Here is a 17,572-nt window from a genome sequence, read left to right on the forward strand (position 1 = left end):
ACAAGTGGGAGAGTAGAGGTTGGAGTTTGTATGTGTTAAGGAATGTTACTTGGGCCTGACATATTTTGGAGCGTGTGGAGAAGTTAGTTTGCATAGACCAGAGGCATGTTTCCCACATCTGACAGCAACGGTCGTCGTGGCCGAGTGGTTAAGGCGATAGACTAGAAATCTATTGGGATCTTCCCGCGCAGGTTCGAATCCTGCCGACGACGCATTCTTTTTCACAACTGTTTTGTGACATCTTTCCTTCGTTTTTTGCGCCTGAAGAGTACCCAAGCTGTACACAGTTGTGGCACACATCAGCTGCCACGAGAATGGCATGCCAACAGACTCGTCTTCCACGGGTAACTCGAACACAGTGCAGGTGGCTGGTCTCGGGTGCATGCATGCATGCAAAGTATATTCCACTGGTCACAAGATTATTTACTGCAAGAGACAGGTGTAGGCCAGAATACATACAGGGTGGTTAGAATACAGCCATTGTCTTGAAGATGAGCCAGTTTGTCTTGCTTTGTACAAGTGGGAGAGTAGAGGTTGGAGTTTGTATGTGTTAAGGAATGTTACTTGGGCCTGACATATTTTGGAGAGTGTGGAGAAGTTAGTTTGCATAGACCAGAGGCATGTTTCCCACATCTGACAGCAACGGTCGTCGTGGCCGAGTGGTTAAGGCGATAGACTAGAAATCTATTGGGATCTTCCCGCGCAGGTTCGAATCCTGCCGACGACGCATTCTTTTTCACAACTGTTTTGTGACATGTTTCCTTCGTTTTTTGCGCCTGAAGAGTACCCAAGCTGTACACAGTTGTGGCACACATCAGCTGCCACGAGAATGGCATGCCAACAGACTCGTCTTCCACGGGTAACTCGAACACAGTGCAGGTGGCTGGTCTCGGGTGCATGCATGCATGCAAAGTATATTCCACTGGGCACAAGATTATTTACTGCAAGAGACAGGTGTAGGCCAGAATACATACAGGGTGGTTAGAATACAGCCATTGTCTTGAAGATGAGCCAGTTTGTCTTGCTTTGTACAAGTGGGAGAGTAGAGGTTGGAGTTTGTATGTGTTAAGGAATGTTACTTGGGCCTGACATATTTTGGAGCGTGTGGAGAAGTTAGTTTGCATAGACCAGAGGCATGTTTCCCACATCTGACAGCAACGGTCGTCGTGGCCGAGTGGTTAAGGCGATAGACTAGAAATCTATTGGGATCTTCCCGCGCAGGTTCGAATCCTGCCGACGACGCATTCTTTTTCACAACTGTTTTGTGACATGTTTCCTTCGTTTTTTGCGCCTGAAGAGTACCCAAGCTGTACACAGTTGTGGCACACATCAGCTGCCACGAGAATGGCATGCCAACAGACTCGTCTTCCACGGGTAACTCGAACACAGTGCAGGTGGCTGGTCTCGGGTGCATGCATGCATGCAAAGTATATTCCACTGGGCACAAGATTATTTACTGCAAGAGACAGGTGTAAGCCAGAATACATACAGGGTGGTTAGAATACAGCCATTGTCTTGAAGATGAGCCAGTTTGTCTTGCTTTGTACAAGTGGGAGAGTAGAGGTTGGAGTTTGTATGTGTTAAGGAATGTTACTTGGGCCTGACATATTTTGGAGCGTGTGGAGAAGTTAGTTTGCATAGACCAGAGGCATGTTTCCCACATCTGACAGCAACGGTCGTCGTGGCCGAGTGGTTAAGGCGATAGACTAGAAATCTATTGGGATCTTCCCGCGCAGGTTCGAATCCTGCCGACGACGCATTCTTTTTCACAACTGTTTTGTGACATCTTTCCTTCGTTTTTTGCGCCTGAAGAGTACCCAAGCTGTACACAGTTGTGGCACACATCAGCTGCCACGAGAATGGCATGCCAACAGACTCGTCTTCCACGGGTAACTCGAACACAGTGCAGGTGGCTGGTCTCGGGTGCATGCATGCATGCAAAGTATATTCCACTGGGCACAAGATTATTTACTGCAAGAGACAGGTGTAGGCCAGAATACATACAGGGTGGTTAGAATACAGCCATTGTCTTGAAGATGAGCCAGTTTGTCTTACTTTGTACAAGTGGGAGAGTAGAGGTTGGAGTTTGTATGTGTTAAGGAATGTTACTTGGGCCTGACATATTTTGGAGCGTGTGGAGAAGTTAGTTTGCATAGACCACAGGCATGTTTCCCACATCTGACAGCAACGGTCGTCGTGGCCGAGTGGTTAAGGCGATAGACTAGAAATCTATTGGGATCTTCCCGCGCAGGTTCGAATCCTACCGACGACGCATTCTTTTTCACAACTGTTTTGTGACATGTTTCCTTCGTTTTTTGCGCCTGAAGAGTACCCAAGCTGTACACAGTTGTGGCACACATCAGCTGCCACGAGAATGGCATGCCAACAGACTCGTCTTCCACGGGTAACTCGAACACAGTGCAGGTGACTGGTCTCGGGTGCATGCATGCATGCAAAGTATATTCCACTGGTCACAAGATTATTTACTGCAAGAGACAGGTGTAGGCCAGAATACATACAGGGTGGTTAGAATACAGCCATTGTCTTGAAGATGAGCCAGTTTGTCTTGCTTTGTACAAGTGGGAGAGTAGAGGTTGGAGTTTGTATGTGTTAAGGAATGTTACTTGGGCCTGACATATTTTGGAGCGTGTGGAGAAGTTAGTTTGCATAGACCAGAGGCATGTTTCCCACATCTGACAGCAACGGTCGTCGTGGCCGAGTGGTTAAGGCGATAGACTAGAAATCTATTGGGATCTTCCCGCGCAGGTTCGAATCCTGCCGACGACGCATTCTTTTTCACAACTGTTTTGTGACATCTTTCCTTCGTTTTTTGCGCCTGAAGAGTACCCAAGCTGTACACAGTTGTGGCACACATCAGCTGCCACGAGAATGGCATGCCAACAGACTCGTCTTCCACGGGTAACTCGAACACAGTGCAGGTGGCTGGTCTCGGGTGCATGCATGCATGCAAAGTATATTCCACTGGGCACAAGATTATTTACTGCAAGAGACAGGTGTAGGCCAGAATACATACAGGGTGGTTAGAATACAGCCATTGTCTTGAAGATGAGCCAGTTTGTCTTGCTTTGTACAAGTGGGAGAGTAGAGGTTGGAGTTTGTATGTGTTAAGGAATGTTACTTGGGCCTGACATATTTTGGAGAGTGTGGAGAAGTTAGTTTGCATAGACCAGAGGCATGTTTCCCACATCTGACAGCAACGGTCGTCGTGGCCGAGTGGTTAAGGCGATAGACTAGAAATCTATTGGGATCTTCCCGCGCAGGTTCGAATCCTGCCGACGACGCATTCTTTTTCACAACTGTTTTGTGACATGTTTCCTTCGTTTTTTGCGCCTGAAGAGTACCCAAGCTGTACACAGTTGTGGCACACATCAGCTGCCACGAGAATGGCATGCCAACAGACTCGTCTTCCACGGGTAACTCGAACACAGTGCAGGTGGCTGGTCTCGGGTGCATGCATGCATGCAAAGTATATTCCACTGGTCACAAGATTATTTACTGCAAGAGACAGGTGTAGGCCAGAATACATACAGGGTGGTTAGAATACAGCCATTGTCTTGAAGATGAGCCAGTTTGTCTTACTTTGTACAAGTGGGAGAGTAGAGGTTGGAGTTTGTATGTGTTAAGGAATGTTACTTGGGCCTGACATATTTTGGAGCGTGTGGAGAAGTTAGTTTGCATAGACCAGAGGCATGTTTCCCACATCTGACAGCAACGGTCGTCGTGGCCGAGTGGTTAAGGCGATAGACTAGAAATCTATTGGGATCTTCCCGCGCAGGTTCGAATCCTGCCGACGACGCATTCTTTTTCACAACTGTTTTGTGACATCTTTCCTTCGTTTTTTGCGCCTGAAGAGTACCCAAGCTGTACACAGTTGTGGCACACATCAGCTGCCACGAGAATGGCATGCCAACAGACTCGTCTTCCACGGGTAACTCGAACACAGTGCAGGTGGCTGGTCTCGGGTGCATGCATGCATGCAAAGTATATTCCACTGGGCACAAGATTATTTACTGCAAGAGACAGGTGTAGGCCAGAATACATACAGGGTGGTTAGAATACAGCCATTGTCTTGAAGATGAGCCAGTTTGTCTTGCTTTGTACAAGTGGGAGAGTAGAGGTTGGAGTTTGTATGTGTTAAGGAATGTTACTTGGGCCTGACATATTTTGGAGCGTGTGGAGAAGTTAGTTTGCATAGACCAGAGGCATGTTTCCCACATCTGACAGCAACGGTCGTCGTGGCCGAGTGGTTAAGGCGATAGACTAGAAATCTATTGGGATCTTCCCGCGCAGGTTCGAATCCTGCCGACGACGCATTCTTTTTCACAACTGTTTTGTGACATGTTTCCTTCGTTTTTTGCGCCTGAAGAGTACCCAAGCTGTACACAGTTGTGGCACACATCAGCTGCCACGAGAATGGCATGCCAACAGACTCGTCTTCCACGGGTAACTCGAACACAGTGCAGGTGGCTGGTCTCGGGTGCATGCATGCATGCAAAGTATATTCCACTGGGCACAAGATTATTTACTGCAAGAGACAGGTGTAGGCCAGAATACATACAGGGTGGTTAGAATACAGCCATTGTCTTGAAGATGAGCCAGTTTGTCTTGCTTTGTACAAGTGGGAGAGTAGAGGTTGGAGTTTGTATGTGTTAAGGAATGTTACTTGGGCCTGACATATTTTGGAGCGTGTGGAGAAGTTAGTTTGCATAGACCAGAGGCATGTTTCCCACATCTGACAGCAACGGTCGTCGTGGCCGAGTGGTTAAGGCGATAGACTAGAAATCTATTGGGATCTTCCCGCGCAGGTTCGAATCCTGCCGACGACGCATTCTTTTTCACAACTGTTTTGTGACATGTTTCCTTCGTTTTTTGCGCCTGAAGAGTACCCAAGCTGTACACAGTTGTGGCACACATCAGCTGCCACGAGAATGGCATGCCAACAGACTCGTCTTCCACGGGTAACTCGAACACAGTGCAGGTGGCTGGTCTCGGGTGCATGCATGCATGCAAAGTATATTCCACTGGGCACAAGATTATTTACTGCAAGAGACAGGTGTAGGCCAGAATACATACAGGGTGGTTAGAATACAGCCATTGTCTTGAAGATGAGCCAGTTTGTCTTGCTTTGTACAAGTGGGAGAGTAGAGGTTGGAGTTTGTATGTGTTAAGGAATGTTACTTGGGCCTGACATATTTTGGAGCGTGTGGAGAAGTTAGTTTGCATAGACCAGAGGCATGTTTCCCACATCTGACAGCAACGGTCGTCGTGGCCGAGTGGTTAAGGCGATAGACTAGAAATCTATTGGGATCTTCCCGCGCAGGTTCGAATCCTGCCGACGACGCATTCTTTTTCACAACTGTTTTGTGACATGTTTCCTTCGTTTTTTGCGCCTGAAGAGTACCCAAGCTGTACACAGTTGTGGCACACATCAGCTGCCACGAGAATGGCATGCCAACAGACTCGTCTTCCACGGGTAACTCGAACACAGTGCAGGTGGCTGGTCTCGGGTGCATGCATGCATGCAAAGTATATTCCACTGGTCACAAGATTATTTACTGCAAGAGACAGGTGTAGGCCAGAATACATACAGGGTGGTTAGAATACAGCCATTGTCTTGAAGATGAGCCAGTTTGTCTTGCTTTGTACAAGTGGGAGAGTAGAGGTTGGAGTTTGTATGTGTTAAGGAATGTTACTTGGACCTGACATATTTTGGAGCGTGTGGAGAAGTTAGTTTGCATAGACCAGAGGCATGTTTCCCACATCTGACAGCAACGGTCGTCGTGGCCGAGTGGTTAAGGCGATAGACTAGAAATCTATTGGGATCTTCCCGCGCAGGTTCGAATCCTGCCGACGACGCATTCTTTTTCACAACTGTTTTGTGACATGTTTCCTTCGTTTTTTGCGCCTGAAGAGTACCCAAGCTGTACACAGTTGTGGCACACATCAGCTGCCACGAGAATGGCATGCCAACAGACTCGTCTTCCACGGGTAACTCGAACACAGTGCAGGTGGCTGGTCTCGGGTGCATGCATGCATGCAAAGTATATTCCACTGGGCACAAGATTATTTACTGCAAGAGACAGGTGTAGGCCAGAATACATACAGGGTGGTTAGAATACAGCCATTGTCTTGAAGATGAGCCAGTTTGTCTTGCTTTGTACAAGTGGGAGAGTAGAGGTTGGAGTTTGTATGTGTTAAGGAATGTTACTTGGACCTGACATATTTTGGAGCGTGTGGAGAAGTTAGTTTGCATAGACCAGAGGCATGTTTCCCACATCTGACAGCAACGGTCGTCGTGGCCGAGTGGTTAAGGCGATAGACTAGAAATCTATTGGGATCTTCCCGCGCAGGTTCGAATCCTGCCGACGACGCATTCTTTTTCACAACTGTTTTGTGACATCTTTCCTTCGTTTTTTGCGCCTGAAGAGTACCCAAGCTGTACACAGTTGTGGCACACATCAGCTGCCACGAGAATGGCATGCCAACAGACTCGTCTTCCACGGGTAACTCGAACACAGTGCAGGTGGCTGGTCTCGGGTGCATGCATGCATGCAAAGTATATTCCACTGGTCACAAGATTATTTACTGCAAGAGACAGGTGTAGGCCAGAATACATACAGGGTGGTTAGAATACAGCCATTGTCTTGAAGATGAGCCAGTTTGTCTTGCTTTGTACAAGTGGGAGAGTAGAGGTTGGAGTTTGTATGTGTTAAGGAATGTTACTTGGACCTGACATATTTTGGAGCGGTGGAGAAGTTAGTTTGCATAGACCAGAGGCATGTTTCCCACATCTGACAGCAACGGTCGTCGTGGCCGAGTGGTTAAGGCGATAGACTAGAAATCTATTGGGATCTTCCCGCGCAGGTTCGAATCCTGCCGACGACGCATTCTTTTTCACAACTGTTTTGTGACATGTTTCCTTCGTTTTTTGCGCCTGAAGAGTACCCAAGCTGTACACAGTTGTGGCACACATCAGCTGCCACGAGAATGGCATGCCAACAGACTCGTCTTCCACGGGTAACTCGAACACAGTGCAGGTGGCTGGTCTCGGGTGCATGCATGCATGCAAAGTATATTCCACTGGGCACAAGATTATTTACTGCAAGAGACAGGTGTAGGCCAGAATACATACAGGGTGGTTAGAATACAGCCATTGTCTTGAAGATGAGCCAGTTTGTCTTGCTTTGTACAAGTGGGAGAGTAGAGGTTGGAGTTTGTATGTGTTAAGGAATGTTACTTGGGCCTGACATATTTTGGAGCGTGTGGAGAAGTTAGTTTGCATAGACCAGAGGCATGTTTCCCACATCTGACAGCAACGGTCGTCGTGGCCGAGTGGTTAAGGCGATAGACTAGAAATCTATTGGGATCTTCCCGCGCAGGTTCGAATCCTGCCGACGACGCATTCTTTTTCACAACTGTTTTGTGACATGTTTCCTTCGTTTTTTGCGCCTGAAGAGTACCCAAGCTGTACACAGTTGTGGCACACATCAGCTGCCACGAGAATGGCATGCCAACAGACTCGTCTTCCACGGGTAACTCGAACACAGTGCAGGTGGCTGGTCTCGGGTGCATGCATGCATGCAAAGTATATTCCACTGGTCACAAGATTATTTACTGCAAGAGACAGGTGTAGGCCAGAATACATACAGGGTGGTTAGAATACAGCCATTGTCTTGAAGATGAGCCAGTTTGTCTTGCTTTGTACAAGTGGGAGAGTAGAGGTTGGAGTTTGTATGTGTTAAGGAATGTTACTTGGGCCTGACATATTTTGGAGCGTGTGGAGAAGTTAGTTTGCATAGACCAGAGGCATGTTTCCCACATCTGACAGCAACGGTCGTCGTGGCCGAGTGGTTAAGGCGATAGACTAGAAATCTATTGGGATCTTCCCGCGCAGGTTCGAATCCTGCCGACGACGCATTCTTTTTCACAACTGTTTTGTGACATGTTTCCTTCGTTTTTTGCGCCTGAAGAGTACCCAAGCTGTACACAGTTGTGGCACACATCAGCTGCCACGAGAATGGCATGCCAACAGACTCGTCTTCCACGGGTAACTCGAACACAGTGCAGGTGGCTGGTCTCGGGTGCATGCATGCATGCAAAGTATATTCCACTGGTCACAAGATTATTTACTGCAAGAGACAGGTGTAGGCCAGAATACATACAGGGTGGTTAGAATACAGCCATTGTCTTGAAGATGAGCCAGTTTGTCTTGCTTTGTACAAGTGGGAGAGTAGAGGTTGGAGTTTGTATGTGTTAAGGAATGTTACTTGGGCCTGACATATTTTGGAGCGTGTGGAGAAGTTAGTTTGCATAGACCAGAGGCATGTTTCCCACATCTGACAGCAACGGTCGTCGTGGCCGAGTGGTTAAGGCGATAGACTAGAAATCTATTGGGATCTTCCCGCGCAGGTTCGAATCCTGCCGACGACGCATTCTTTTTCACAACTGTTTTGTGACATCTTTCCTTCGTTTTTTGCGCCTGAAGAGTACCCAAGCTGTACACAGTTGTGGCACACATCAGCTGCCACGAGAATGGCATGCCAACAGACTCGTCTTCCACGGGTAACTCGAACACAGTGCAGGTGGCTGGTCTCGGGTGCATGCATGCATGCAAAGTATATTCCACTGGTCACAAGATTATTTACTGCAAGAGACAGGTGTAGGCCAGAATACATACAGGGTGGTTAGAATACAGCCATTGTCTTGAAGATGAGCCAGTTTGTCTTGCTTTGTACAAGTGGGAGAGTAGAGGTTGGAGTTTGTATGTGTTAAGGAATGTTACTTGGACCTGACATATTTTGGAGCGTGTGGAGAAGTTAGTTTGCATAGACCAGAGGCATGTTTCCCACATCTGACAGCAACGGTCGTCGTGGCCGAGTGGTTAAGGCGATAGACTAGAAATCTATTGGGATCTTCCCGCGCAGGTTCGAATCCTGCCGACGACGCATTCTTTTTCACAACTGTTTTGTGACATGTTTCCTTCGTTTTTTGCGCCTGAAGAGTACCCAAGCTGTACACAGTTGTGGCACACATCAGCTGCCACGAGAATGGCATGCCAACAGACTCGTCTTCCACGGGTAACTCGAACACAGTGCAGGTGGCTGGTCTCGGGTGCATGCATGCATGCAAAGTATATTCCACTGGGCACAAGATTATTTACTGCAAGAGACAGGTGTAGGCCAGAATACATACAGGGTGGTTAGAATACAGCCATTGTCTTGAAGATGAGCCAGTTTGTCTTGCTTTGTACAAGTGGGAGAGTAGAGGTTGGAGTTTGTATGTGTTAAGGAATGTTACTTGGGCCTGACATATTTTGGAGCGTGTGGAGAAGTTAGTTTGCATAGACCAGAGGCATGTTTCCCACATTTGACAGCAACGGTCGTCGTGGCCGAGTGGTTAAGGCGATAGACTAGAAATCTATTGGGATCTTCCCGCGCAGGTTCGAATCCTGCCGACGACGCATTCTTTTTCACAACTGTTTTGTGACATGTTTCCTTCGTTTTTTGCGCCTGAAGAGTACCCAAGCTGTACACAGTTGTGGCACACATCAGCTGCCACGAGAATGGCATGCCAACAGACTCGTCTTCCACGGGTAACTCGAACACAGTGCAGGTGGCTGGTCTCGGGTGCATGCATGCATGCAAAGTATATTCCACTGGGCACAAGATTATTTACTGCAAGAGACAGGTGTAGGCCAGAATACATACAGGGTGGTTAGAATACAGCCATTGTCTTGAAGATGAGCCAGTTTGTCTTGCTTTGTACAAGTGGGAGAGTAGAGGTTGGAGTTTGTATGTGTTAAGGAATGTTACTTGGGCCTGACATATTTTGGAGCGTGTGGAGAAGTTAGTTTGCATAGACCAGAGGCATGTTTCCCACATCTGACAGCAACGGTCGTCGTGGCCGAGTGGTTAAGGCGATAGACTAGAAATCTATTGGGATCTTCCCGCGCAGGTTCGAATCCTGCCGACGACGCATTCTTTTTCACAACTGTTTTGTGACATCTTTCCTTCGTTTTTTGCGCCTGAAGAGTACCCAAGCTGTACACAGTTGTGGCACACATCAGCTGCCACGAGAATGGCATGCCAACAGACTCGTCTTCCACGGGTAACTCGAACACAGTGCAGGTGGCTGGTCTCGGGTGCATGCATGCATGCAAAGTATATTCCACTGGTCACAAGATTATTTACTGCAAGAGACAGGTGTAGGCCAGAATACATACAGGGTGGTTAGAATACAGCCATTGTCTTGAAGATGAGCCAGTTTGTCTTGCTTTGTACAAGTGGGAGAGTAGAGGTTGGAGTTTGTATGTGTTAAGGAATGTTACTTGGACCTGACATATTTTGGAGCGTGTGGAGAAGTTAGTTTGCATAGACCAGAGGCATGTTTCCCACATCTGACAGCAACGGTCGTCGTGGCCGAGTGGTTAAGGCGATAGACTAGAAATCTATTGGGATCTTCCCGCGCAGGTTCGAATCCTGCCGACGACGCATTCTTTTTCACAACTGTTTTGTGACATGTTTCCTTCGTTTTTTGCGCCTGAAGAGTACCCAAGCTGTACACAGTTGTGGCACACATCAGCTGCCACGAGAATGGCATGCCAACAGACTCGTCTTCCACGGGTAACTCGAACACAGTGCAGGTGGCTGGTCTCGGGTGCATGCATGCATGCAAAGTATATTCCACTGGGCACAAGATTATTTACTGCAAGAGACAGGTGTAGGCCAGAATACATACAGGGTGGTTAGAATACAGCCATTGTCTTGAAGATGAGCCAGTTTGTCTTGCTTTGTACAAGTGGGAGAGTAGAGGTTGGAGTTTGTATGTGTTAAGGAATGTTACTTGGGCCTGACATATTTTGGAGCGTGTGGAGAAGTTAGTTTGCATAGACCAGAGGCATGTTTCCCACATTTGACAGCAACGGTCGTCGTGGCCGAGTGGTTAAGGCGATAGACTAGAAATCTATTGGGATCTTCCCGCGCAGGTTCGAATCCTGCCGACGACGCATTCTTTTTCACAACTGTTTTGTGACATGTTTCCTTCGTTTTTTGCGCCTGAAGAGTACCCAAGCTGTACACAGTTGTGGCACACATCAGCTGCCACGAGAATGGCATGCCAACAGACTCGTCTTCCACGGGTAACTCGAACACAGTGCAGGTGGCTGGTCTCGGGTGCATGCATGCATGCAAAGTATATTCCACTGGGCACAAGATTATTTACTGCAAGAGACAGGTGTAGGCCAGAATACATACAGGGTGGTTAGAATACAGCCATTGTCTTGAAGATGAGCCAGTTTGTCTTGCTTTGTACAAGTGGGAGAGTAGAGGTTGGAGTTTGTATGTGTTAAGGAATGTTACTTGGGCCTGACATATTTTGGAGCGTGTGGAGAAGTTAGTTTGCATAGACCAGAGGCATGTTTCCCACATCTGACAGCAACGGTCGTCGTGGCCGAGTGGTTAAGGCGATAGACTAGAAATCTATTGGGATCTTCCCGCGCAGGTTCGAATCCTGCCGACGACGCATTCTTTTTCACAACTATTTGTGACATCTTTCCTTCGTTTTTTGCGCCTGAAGAGTACCCAAGCTGTACACAGTTGTGGCACACATCAGCTGCCACGAGAATGGCATGCCAACAGACTCGTCTTCCACGGGTAACTCGAACACAGTGCAGGTGGCTGGTCTCGGGTGCATGCATGCATGCAAAGTATATTCCACTGGGCACAAGATTATTTACTGCAAGAGACAGGTGTAGGCCAGAATACATACAGGGTGGTTAGAATACAGCCATTGTCTTGAAGATGAGCCAGTTTGTCTTGCTTTGTACAAGTGGGAGAGTAGAGGTTGGAGTTTGTATGTGTTAAGGAATGTTACTTGGGCCTGACATATTTTGGAGCGTGTGGAGAAGTTAGTTTGCATAGACCAGAGGCATGTTTCCCACATCTGACAGCAACGGTCGTCGTGGCCGAGTGGTTAAGGCGATAGACTAGAAATCTATTGGGATCTTCCCGCGCAGGTTCGAATCCTGCCGACGACGCATTCTTTTTCACAACTGTTTTGTGACATCTTTCCTTCGTTTTTTGCGCCTGAAGAGTACCCAAGCTGTACACAGTTGTGGCACACATCAGCTGCCACGAGAATGGCATGCCAACAGACTCGTCTTCCACGGGTAACTCGAACACAGTGCAGGTGGCTGGTCTCGGGTGCATGCATGCATGCAAAGTATATTCCACTGGGCACAAGATTATTTACTGCAAGAGACAGGTGTAGGCCAGAATACATACAGGGTGGTTAGAATACAGCCATTGTCTTGAAGATGAGCCAGTTTGTCTTGCTTTGTACAAGTGGGAGAGTAGAGGTTGGAGTTTGTATGTGTTAAGGAATGTTACTTGGGCCTGACATATTTTGGAGCGTGTGGAGAAGTTAGTTTGCATAGACCAGAGGCATGTTTCCCACATCTGACAGCAACGGTCGTCGTGGCCGAGTGGTTAAGGCGATAGACTAGAAATCTATTGGGATCTTCCCGCGCAGGTTCGAATCCTGCCGACGACGCATTCTTTTTCACAACTGTTTTGTGACATGTTTCCTTCGTTTTTTGCGCCTGAAGAGTACCCAAGCTGTACACAGTTGTGGCACACATCAGCTGCCACGAGAATGGCATGCCAACAGACTCGTCTTCCACGGGTAACTCGAACACAGTGCAGGTGGCTGGTCTCGGGTGCATGCATGCAAAGTATATTCCACTGGTCACAAGATTATTTACTGCAAGAGACAGGTGTAGGCCAGAATACATACAGGGTGGTTAGAATACAGCCATTGTCTTGAAGATGAGCCAGTTTGTCTTGCTTTGTACAAGTGGGAGAGTAGAGGTTGGAGTTTGTATGTGTTAAGGAATGTTACTTGGGCCTGACATATTTTGGAGCGTGTGGAGAAGTTAGTTTGCATAGACCAGAGGCATGTTTCCCACATCTGACAGCAACGGTCGTCGTGGCCGAGTGGTTAAGGCGATAGACTAGAAATCTATTGGGATCTTCCCGCGCAGGTTCGAATCCTGCCGACGACGCATTCTTTTTCACAACTGTTTTGTGACATCTTTCCTTCGTTTTTTGCGCCTGAAGAGTACCCAAGCTGTACACAGTTGTGGCACACATCAGCTGCCACGAGAATGGCATGCCAACAGACTCGTCTTCCACGGGTAACTCGAACACAGTGCAGGTGGCTGGTCTCGGGTGCATGCATGCATGCAAAGTATATTCCACTGGGCACAAGATTATTTACTGCAAGAGACAGGTGTAGGCCAGAATACATACAGGGTGGTTAGAATACAGCCATTGTCTTGAAGATGAGCCAGTTTGTCTTGCTTTGTACAAGTGGGAGAGTAGAGGTTGGAGTTTGTATGTGTTAAGGAATGTTACTTGGGCCTGACATATTTTGGAGCGTGTGGAGAAGTTAGTTTGCATAGACCAGAGGCATGTTTCCCACATCTGACAGCAACGGTCGTCGTGGCCGAGTGGTTAAGGCGATAGACTAGAAATCTATTGGGATCTTCCCGCGCAGGTTCGAATCCTGCCGACGACGCATTCTTTTTCACAACTGTTTTGTGACATGTTTCCTTCGTTTTTTGCGCCTGAAGAGTACCCAAGCTGTACACAGTTGTGGCACACATCAGCTGCCACGAGAATGGCATGCCAACAGACTCGTCTTCCACGGGTAACTCGAACACAGTGCAGGTGGCTGGTCCCGGGTGCATGCATGCATGCAAAGTGTGTTCCACTGGGCACAAGATTATTTATTGCAAGAGACAGGTGTAGGCCAGAATACATACAGGGTGGTTAGAATACAGCCATTGTCTTGAAGATGAGCCAGTTTGTCTTGCTTTGTACAAGTGGGAGAGTAGAGGTTGGAGTTTGTATGTGTTAAGGAATGTTACTTGGGCCTGACATATTTTGGAGCGTGTGGAGAAGTTAGTTTGCATAGACCAGAGGCATGTTTCCCACATCTGACAGCAACGGTCGTCGTGGCCGAGTGGTTAAGGCGATAGACTAGAAATCTATTGGGATCTTCCCGCGCAGGTTCGAATCCTGCCGACGACGCATTCTTTTTCACAACTGTTTTGTGACATGTTTCCTTCGTTTTTTGCGCCTGAAGAGTACCCAAGCTGTACACAGTTGTGGCACACATCAGCTGCCACGAGAATGGCATGCCAACAGACTCGTCTTCCACGGGTAACTCGAACACAGTGCAGGTGGCTGGTCTCGGGTGCATGCATGCATGCAAAGTATATTCCACTGGGCACAAGATTATTTACTGCAAGAGACAGGTGTAGGCCAGAATACATACAGGGTGGTTAGAATACAGCCATTGTCTTGAAGATGAGCCAGTTTGTCTTGCTTTGTACAAGTGGGAGAGTAGAGGTTGGAGTTTGTATGTGTTAAGGAATGTTACTTGGACCTGACATATTTTGGAGCGTGTGGAGAAGTTAGTTTGCATAGACCAGAGGCATGTTTCCCACATCTGACAGCAACGGTCGTCGTGGCCGAGTGGTTAAGGCGATAGACTAGAAATCTATTGGGATCTTCCCGCGCAGGTTCGAATCCTGCCGACGACGCATTCTTTTTCACAACTGTTTTGTGACATGTTTCCTTCGTTTTTTGCGCCTGAAGAGTACCCAAGCTGTACACAGTTGTGGCACACATCAGCTGCCACGAGAATGGCATGCCAACAGACTCGTCTTCCACGGGTAACTCGAACACAGTGCAGGTGGCTGGTCTCGGGTGCATGCATGCATGCAAAGTATATTCCACTGGGCACAAGATTATTTACTGCAAGAGACAGGTGTAGGCCAGAATACATACAGGGTGGTTAGAATACAGCCATTGTCTTGAAGATGAGCCAGTTTGTCTTGCTTTGTACAAGTGGGAGAGTAGAGGTTGGAGTTTGTATGTGTTAAGGAATGTTACTTGGACCTGACATATTTTGGAGCGTGTGGAGAAGTTAGTTTGCATAGACCAGAGGCATGTTTCCCACATCTGACAGCAACGGTCGTCGTGGCCGAGTGGTTAAGGCGATAGACTAGAAATCTATTGGGATCTTCCCGCGCAGGTTCGAATCCTGCCGACGACGCATTCTTTTTCACAACTGTTTTGTGACATCTTTCCTTCGTTTTTTGCGCCTGAAGAGTACCCAAGCTGTACACAGTTGTGGCACACATCAGCTGCCACGAGAATGGCATGCCAACAGACTCGTCTTCCACGGGTAACTCGAACACAGTGCAGGTGGCTGGTCTCGGGTGCATGCATGCATGCAAAGTATATTCCACTGGGCACAAGATTATTTACTGCAAGAGACAGGTGTAGGCCAGAATACATACAGGGTGGTTAGAATACAGCCATTGTCTTGAAGATGAGCCAGTTTGTCTTGCTTTGTACAAGTGGGAGAGTAGAGGTTGGAGTTTGTATGTGTTAAGGAATGTTACTTGGACCTGACATATTTTGGAGCGTGTGGAGAAGTTAGTTTGCATAGACCAGAGGCATGTTTCCCACATCTGACAGCAACGGTCGTCGTGGCCGAGTGGTTAAGGCGATAGACTAGAAATCTATTGGGATCTTCCCGCGCAGGTTCGAATCCTGCCGACGACGCATTCTTTTTCACAACTGTTTTGTGACATCTTTCCTTCGTTTTTTGCGCCTGAAGAGTACCCAAGCTGTACACAGTTGTGGCACACATCAGCTGCCACGAGAATGGCATGCCAACAGACTCGTCTTCCACGGGTAACTCGAACACAGTGCAGGTGGCTGGTCTCGGGTGCATGCATGCATGCAAAGTATATTCCACTGGGCACAAGATTATTTACTGCAAGAGACAGGTGTAGGCCAGAATACATACAGGGTGGTTAGAATACAGCCATTGTCTTGAAGATGAGCCAGTTTGTCTTGCTTTGTACAAGTGGGAGAGTAGAGGTTGGAGTTTGTATGTGTTAAGGAATGTTACTTGGGCCTGACATATTTTGGAGCGTGTGGAGAAGTTAGTTTGCATAGACCAGAGGCATGTTTCCCACATCTGACAGCAACGGTCGTCGTGGCCGAGTGGTTAAGGCGATAGACTAGAAATCTATTGGGATCTTCCCGCGCAGGTTCGAATCCTGCCGACGACGCATTCTTTTTCACAACTGTTTTGTGACATCTTTCCTTCGTTTTTTGCGCCTGAAGAGTACCCAAGCTGTACACAGTTGTGGCACACATCAGCTGCCACGAGAATGGCATGCCAACAGACTCGTCTTCCACGGGTAACTCGAACACAGTGCAGGTGGCTGGTCTCGGGTGCATGCATGCATGCAAAGTATATTCCACTGGGCACAAGATTATTTACTGCAAGAGACAGGTGTAGGCCAGAATACATACAGGGTGGTTAGAATACAGCCATTGTCTTGAAGATGAGCCAGTTTGTCTTGCTTTGTACAAGTGGGAGAGTAGAGGTTGGAGTTTGTATGTGTTAAGGAATGTTACTTGGACCTGACATATTTTGGAGCGTGTGGAGAAGTTAGTTTGCATAGACCAGAGGCATGTTTCCCACATCTGACAGCAACGGTCGTCGTGGCCGAGTGGTTAAGGCGATAGACTAGAAATCTATTGGGATCTTCCCGCGCAGGTTCGAATCCTGCCGACGACGCATTCTTTTTCACAACTGTTTTGTGACATCTTTCCTTCGTTTTTTGCGCCTGAAGAGTACCCAAGCTGTACACAGTTGTGGCACACATCAGCTGCCACGAGAATGGCATGCCAACAGACTCGTCTTCCACGGGTAACTCGAACACAGTGCAGGTGGCTGGTCTCGGGTGCATGCATGCATGCAAAGTATATTCCACTGGGCACAAGATTATTTACTGCAAGAGACAGGTGTAGGCCAGAATACATACAGGGTGGTTAGAATACAGCCATTGTCTTGAAGATGAGCCAGTTTGTCTTGCTTTGTACAAGTGGGAGAGTAGAGGTTGGAGTTTGTATGTGTTAAGGAATGTTACTTGGGCCTGACATATTTTGGAGCGTGTGGAGAAGTTAGTTTGCATAGACCAGAGGCATGTTTCCCACATCTGACAGCAACGGTCGTCGTGGCCGAGTGGTTAAGGCGATAGACTAGAAATCTATTGGGATCTTCCCGCGCAGGTTCGAATCCTGCCGACGACGCATTCTTTTTCACAACTGTTTTGTGACATGTTTCCTTCGTTTTTTGCGCCTGAAGAGTACCCAAGCTGTACACAGTTGTGGCACACATCAGCTGCCACGAGAATGGCATGCCAACAGACTCGTCTTCCACGGGTAACTCGAACACAGTGCAGGTGGCTGGTCTCGGGTGCATGCATGCATGCAAAGTATATTCCACTGGTCACAAGATTATTTACTGCAAGAGACAGGTGTAGGCCAGAATACATACAGGGTGGTTAGAATACAGCCATTGTCTTGAAGATGAGCCAGTTTGTCTTGCTTTGTACAAGTGGGAGAGTAGAGGTTGGAGTTTGTATGTGTTAAGGAATGTTACTTGGGCCTGACATATTTTG

At 47.8% G+C, this 17,572-nt stretch overlaps 33 non-coding genes across 33 annotated transcripts; all 33 read left to right on the forward strand.

Annotated features, from left to right (window-relative positions):
- The first annotated feature begins 130 nt into the window (after positions 1–130).
- Positions 131–212, forward strand: Trnas-aga (transfer RNA serine (anticodon AGA)). Its single transcript has one exon. It is a non-coding gene; the product is annotated as a tRNA-Ser (tRNA).
- A 433-nt stretch (positions 213–645) lies between these two features.
- Positions 646–727, forward strand: Trnas-aga (transfer RNA serine (anticodon AGA)). The gene has a single exon. It is a non-coding gene; the product is annotated as a tRNA-Ser (tRNA).
- A 433-nt stretch (positions 728–1,160) lies between these two features.
- Positions 1,161–1,242, forward strand: Trnas-aga (transfer RNA serine (anticodon AGA)). The gene has a single exon. It is a non-coding gene; the product is annotated as a tRNA-Ser (tRNA).
- Positions 1,243–1,675: 433 nt separating this feature from the next.
- On the forward strand, positions 1,676–1,757 carry Trnas-aga (transfer RNA serine (anticodon AGA)). The gene has a single exon. It is a non-coding gene; the product is annotated as a tRNA-Ser (tRNA).
- A 948-nt stretch (positions 1,758–2,705) lies between these two features.
- On the forward strand, positions 2,706–2,787 carry Trnas-aga (transfer RNA serine (anticodon AGA)). Its single transcript has one exon. It is a non-coding gene; the product is annotated as a tRNA-Ser (tRNA).
- A 433-nt stretch (positions 2,788–3,220) lies between these two features.
- On the forward strand, positions 3,221–3,302 carry Trnas-aga (transfer RNA serine (anticodon AGA)). Its single transcript has one exon. It is a non-coding gene; the product is annotated as a tRNA-Ser (tRNA).
- A 433-nt stretch (positions 3,303–3,735) lies between these two features.
- On the forward strand, positions 3,736–3,817 carry Trnas-aga (transfer RNA serine (anticodon AGA)). Its single transcript has one exon. It is a non-coding gene; the product is annotated as a tRNA-Ser (tRNA).
- A 433-nt stretch (positions 3,818–4,250) lies between these two features.
- On the forward strand, positions 4,251–4,332 carry Trnas-aga (transfer RNA serine (anticodon AGA)). Its single transcript has one exon. It is a non-coding gene; the product is annotated as a tRNA-Ser (tRNA).
- A 433-nt stretch (positions 4,333–4,765) lies between these two features.
- Trnas-aga (transfer RNA serine (anticodon AGA)) lies at positions 4,766–4,847 on the forward strand. Its single transcript has one exon. It is a non-coding gene; the product is annotated as a tRNA-Ser (tRNA).
- A 433-nt stretch (positions 4,848–5,280) lies between these two features.
- Positions 5,281–5,362, forward strand: Trnas-aga (transfer RNA serine (anticodon AGA)). The gene has a single exon. It is a non-coding gene; the product is annotated as a tRNA-Ser (tRNA).
- Positions 5,363–5,795: 433 nt separating this feature from the next.
- Positions 5,796–5,877, forward strand: Trnas-aga (transfer RNA serine (anticodon AGA)). The gene has a single exon. It is a non-coding gene; the product is annotated as a tRNA-Ser (tRNA).
- A 433-nt stretch (positions 5,878–6,310) lies between these two features.
- Positions 6,311–6,392, forward strand: Trnas-aga (transfer RNA serine (anticodon AGA)). Its single transcript has one exon. It is a non-coding gene; the product is annotated as a tRNA-Ser (tRNA).
- A 432-nt stretch (positions 6,393–6,824) lies between these two features.
- On the forward strand, positions 6,825–6,906 carry Trnas-aga (transfer RNA serine (anticodon AGA)). The gene has a single exon. It is a non-coding gene; the product is annotated as a tRNA-Ser (tRNA).
- Positions 6,907–7,339: 433 nt separating this feature from the next.
- On the forward strand, positions 7,340–7,421 carry Trnas-aga (transfer RNA serine (anticodon AGA)). Its single transcript has one exon. It is a non-coding gene; the product is annotated as a tRNA-Ser (tRNA).
- Positions 7,422–7,854: 433 nt separating this feature from the next.
- On the forward strand, positions 7,855–7,936 carry Trnas-aga (transfer RNA serine (anticodon AGA)). Its single transcript has one exon. It is a non-coding gene; the product is annotated as a tRNA-Ser (tRNA).
- Positions 7,937–8,369: 433 nt separating this feature from the next.
- Positions 8,370–8,451, forward strand: Trnas-aga (transfer RNA serine (anticodon AGA)). Its single transcript has one exon. It is a non-coding gene; the product is annotated as a tRNA-Ser (tRNA).
- Positions 8,452–8,884: 433 nt separating this feature from the next.
- On the forward strand, positions 8,885–8,966 carry Trnas-aga (transfer RNA serine (anticodon AGA)). Its single transcript has one exon. It is a non-coding gene; the product is annotated as a tRNA-Ser (tRNA).
- Positions 8,967–9,399: 433 nt separating this feature from the next.
- Positions 9,400–9,481, forward strand: Trnas-aga (transfer RNA serine (anticodon AGA)). The gene has a single exon. It is a non-coding gene; the product is annotated as a tRNA-Ser (tRNA).
- A 433-nt stretch (positions 9,482–9,914) lies between these two features.
- Trnas-aga (transfer RNA serine (anticodon AGA)) lies at positions 9,915–9,996 on the forward strand. Its single transcript has one exon. It is a non-coding gene; the product is annotated as a tRNA-Ser (tRNA).
- A 433-nt stretch (positions 9,997–10,429) lies between these two features.
- Positions 10,430–10,511, forward strand: Trnas-aga (transfer RNA serine (anticodon AGA)). The gene has a single exon. It is a non-coding gene; the product is annotated as a tRNA-Ser (tRNA).
- A 433-nt stretch (positions 10,512–10,944) lies between these two features.
- Positions 10,945–11,026, forward strand: Trnas-aga (transfer RNA serine (anticodon AGA)). Its single transcript has one exon. It is a non-coding gene; the product is annotated as a tRNA-Ser (tRNA).
- A 433-nt stretch (positions 11,027–11,459) lies between these two features.
- Positions 11,460–11,541, forward strand: Trnas-aga (transfer RNA serine (anticodon AGA)). Its single transcript has one exon. It is a non-coding gene; the product is annotated as a tRNA-Ser (tRNA).
- A 432-nt stretch (positions 11,542–11,973) lies between these two features.
- Positions 11,974–12,055, forward strand: Trnas-aga (transfer RNA serine (anticodon AGA)). The gene has a single exon. It is a non-coding gene; the product is annotated as a tRNA-Ser (tRNA).
- Positions 12,056–12,488: 433 nt separating this feature from the next.
- Trnas-aga (transfer RNA serine (anticodon AGA)) lies at positions 12,489–12,570 on the forward strand. Its single transcript has one exon. It is a non-coding gene; the product is annotated as a tRNA-Ser (tRNA).
- A 429-nt stretch (positions 12,571–12,999) lies between these two features.
- Trnas-aga (transfer RNA serine (anticodon AGA)) lies at positions 13,000–13,081 on the forward strand. Its single transcript has one exon. It is a non-coding gene; the product is annotated as a tRNA-Ser (tRNA).
- Positions 13,082–13,514: 433 nt separating this feature from the next.
- Trnas-aga (transfer RNA serine (anticodon AGA)) lies at positions 13,515–13,596 on the forward strand. Its single transcript has one exon. It is a non-coding gene; the product is annotated as a tRNA-Ser (tRNA).
- A 433-nt stretch (positions 13,597–14,029) lies between these two features.
- On the forward strand, positions 14,030–14,111 carry Trnas-aga (transfer RNA serine (anticodon AGA)). The gene has a single exon. It is a non-coding gene; the product is annotated as a tRNA-Ser (tRNA).
- A 433-nt stretch (positions 14,112–14,544) lies between these two features.
- On the forward strand, positions 14,545–14,626 carry Trnas-aga (transfer RNA serine (anticodon AGA)). Its single transcript has one exon. It is a non-coding gene; the product is annotated as a tRNA-Ser (tRNA).
- A 433-nt stretch (positions 14,627–15,059) lies between these two features.
- Trnas-aga (transfer RNA serine (anticodon AGA)) lies at positions 15,060–15,141 on the forward strand. The gene has a single exon. It is a non-coding gene; the product is annotated as a tRNA-Ser (tRNA).
- Positions 15,142–15,574: 433 nt separating this feature from the next.
- On the forward strand, positions 15,575–15,656 carry Trnas-aga (transfer RNA serine (anticodon AGA)). Its single transcript has one exon. It is a non-coding gene; the product is annotated as a tRNA-Ser (tRNA).
- A 433-nt stretch (positions 15,657–16,089) lies between these two features.
- On the forward strand, positions 16,090–16,171 carry Trnas-aga (transfer RNA serine (anticodon AGA)). Its single transcript has one exon. It is a non-coding gene; the product is annotated as a tRNA-Ser (tRNA).
- A 433-nt stretch (positions 16,172–16,604) lies between these two features.
- On the forward strand, positions 16,605–16,686 carry Trnas-aga (transfer RNA serine (anticodon AGA)). Its single transcript has one exon. It is a non-coding gene; the product is annotated as a tRNA-Ser (tRNA).
- Positions 16,687–17,119: 433 nt separating this feature from the next.
- Positions 17,120–17,201, forward strand: Trnas-aga (transfer RNA serine (anticodon AGA)). The gene has a single exon. It is a non-coding gene; the product is annotated as a tRNA-Ser (tRNA).
- The last annotated feature ends 371 nt before the right edge of the window (positions 17,202–17,572 follow it).

Source organism: Haliotis asinina, chromosome 16, assembly GCF_037392515.1.
Source record: "Haliotis asinina isolate JCU_RB_2024 chromosome 16, JCU_Hal_asi_v2, whole genome shotgun sequence".
Lineage (NCBI taxonomy): Eukaryota > Metazoa > Mollusca > Gastropoda > Lepetellida > Haliotidae > Haliotis > Haliotis asinina.